The following is a 2,500-nucleotide window of genomic DNA, read 5'->3' as shown; positions in this document are numbered from 1 at the left end:
AGTGATATTAGACGAACATGTGTGTGTGTGTGTGTGTGTGTGTGTGTGTGTGTGTGTGTGTGTGTGTGTGTGTGTGTGTGTGTGTATGTGTGCGCGCACTCCTATCCTTCCTGACTTCTGCAGAGAGTTCACTATCCCGAGACGCACAGTGCAGAATGTGGGTCGGATGCCTTTATTTGTCACTTTTCAGGTGTGCTTTTTTTCTTCTAACAATCTAATTTCATGCACAACTAAGAGACATTTGTCACACACACACACACACACACACACACACACCCACACACGCCCTTCTAGCCCGCTGGAAATCGGAACTCCCCGTTTTGCCGTCACTGGCTGTATCAAAATGTCCAAAAGCTGTTTCAAAGAGTGCAACTGGAACCTCGTCGCCTCACTCACCCTTCACGAAACGTTGAGGACCACTTCATTAAAAGAAAATATATTTCAAAAAAAAAAAAAGAAAAGAAGAAGAAGAAAACACAAACAAACAAACAAACAACCCCCACCCCCCCCCCCCCCCCCCCAAAAAAAAAAAAAATCAACAACAAAAAAAACAAACAAAAACAACAACAGCAACAACCAGAGATGAATTCAAATATGAAGGCTGAAAATGGCCTCTTATTGAATACACACAGACAGCTGCTTCAGGTCAGGCACACGAGTGCAGCTTCAACCTTTCCCAGTTATACTAGCGCTGTTAGAACACAGCTGAACCCAGACGCCTGTCCATTTTTTTTTTTTAAATGTGGATGTCGAAAAGCTCTCTCTCTCTCTCTCTCTGTGTGTGTGTGTGTGTGTGTGTGTGTGTGTGTGTGTGCGTGTGTGCGCGCTTGCTTGCCTGTGACTGAAGCCTAACTGAAAATGGAAACGAATGATGAGCGCCTAAAGGCATAGGCCATTCGGCTCTACCTATTGCAAGCAGCCTGTTGTGCAAATGTCTCCGTACCAGTAAAGCCCTTTGGCAGGTCCACTTCCTTTGCGTTAGCTGTGCTTGACTATGTATGTATACATATGTATGTGTAGATAACTACATGCATGTATATGAATGTGTATTGTGTGCGCGTGCGTTTATGTAAGTTTGTGCCTGCCTATGTGTGCGTATGTGTTAGGGTAGCTGTTAGATGCACATGTATTGTTAAAATGTATGTACGCAGTGTGTGTGTGTGTGTGTGTGTGTGTGTGTGTGTGTGTGTGTGTGTGTGTGTGTGTGTAGTCATATTTTGGTGTGTGTATGTAACATAGATGTAATGTTTTATGTTAACAAAGCGTTTTTGTAAAGCACCTAGAGCAGTTTTCTGGATAGTGTGCTGTATAAGTATCCATTATTATTATTATTATTATTATGTAAGTATCCACGTTAAACAATAAACAGAATTTCCTGGATTTATATTCTGACGCCTGCATTTTTTTGGCAAAGTTAAGCTGGCTGCAATGCTGGCCTTCCTTCATGTTGCCGGCCGGCAGGGAAGATAACGTCACGTTGGAAGAAAAGATCAAAGGAACAGTCCTTCATACCGAAGAGCAACGACTCCCATGATCGATGAATCAATGATAGTCGTGTCCGCACTAATGACCATCTGCAGAACAGCTGAGGTAGCAACTGCTGTCCTCGGAATCTGGGCTAGAAATAGAGTTTGGTACAGTGTGTCTTGACCATTTTACACCCCCCACTCTCTCTCGGCCAAGAGTGCTTGAAGACAGTCGGCATTGGGATGGACGTCAAAGGCCCAACTAGCCTCCAAGGCTGCAGCTCAAAGAGCCAGCGCAATGTTGCCTCCTATATGAGACTCACACAGTCCTTCATAAAAAAAAAAAAAAAAAAAATCCCATTGCAGTGGAGAAGCCATCGATCATACCGCCCCCCACTCTATTTCTGGCCCAACTGTGTAAACTTTTTTGTCAATTTCTCATGTAAGCCCAGCGTTACGGCCATGATCCCAGGCTACAGCAGTACTACATCAGGGCGATGAAAGGAGAAAACGGCTGCTAACACTTGGCCCTCCTCCCCACATTCTGTTTTTGTTTTTTTTGTTTTTTTTTAAAGTGTGTTTCAGTTTCGGTTTCACGGAGGCGTCAAAGCGTGCGCGGACTGATCCATATACGCTTAACCACATCTGCTTATCAAAGAAAAAAAAAAAAAAGAGCAGATGCCTACCCGTGACGCACACAGAAACCCAACGCGCTGGTGAGGAGGGGGCCTTGACAGCCTACCACACAGGTATGTATAAAACATTAGGACCCAAACACTGTCAGTCAGTCAGTCAGTCAGTCATTCAAAACAACAAACAAACTCCACAGGTCGAACCTGAACGCCAGTGAGGCATGGACGTGTTCCCCCCCCACCCCCCCTCCTTCATCACACACACACACACACACATACACACACACACACATATATATATATATATATATATGGCGACACCACCACCCGACCCCAAACACAGTTTTAAAGTTAAAAGATTAATCGAGACTGTTGTTTTGTGTGTGTATATTTTCCATTATA

General features: G+C 44.2%; 1 protein-coding gene across 2 annotated transcripts in view; it reads right to left on the bottom strand.

Annotated features, from left to right (window-relative positions):
- The window catches only part of LOC143280171 (phosphatidylinositol 3-kinase regulatory subunit alpha-like), a 182,659-nt gene that overhangs the window by 78,665 nt on the left and 101,494 nt on the right, over nt 1-2,500 (bottom strand). The gene's annotated exons all lie outside the window — the stretch shown is intronic.

This window comes from Babylonia areolata, chromosome 3, assembly GCF_041734735.1.
Source record: "Babylonia areolata isolate BAREFJ2019XMU chromosome 3, ASM4173473v1, whole genome shotgun sequence".
Classification (NCBI taxonomy): Eukaryota; Metazoa; Mollusca; class Gastropoda; order Neogastropoda; family Buccinidae; genus Babylonia; species Babylonia areolata.
The sequence above is the reverse complement of the archived record's forward strand: the minus strand, read 5'-3'. Positions and strand labels throughout refer to the sequence as shown.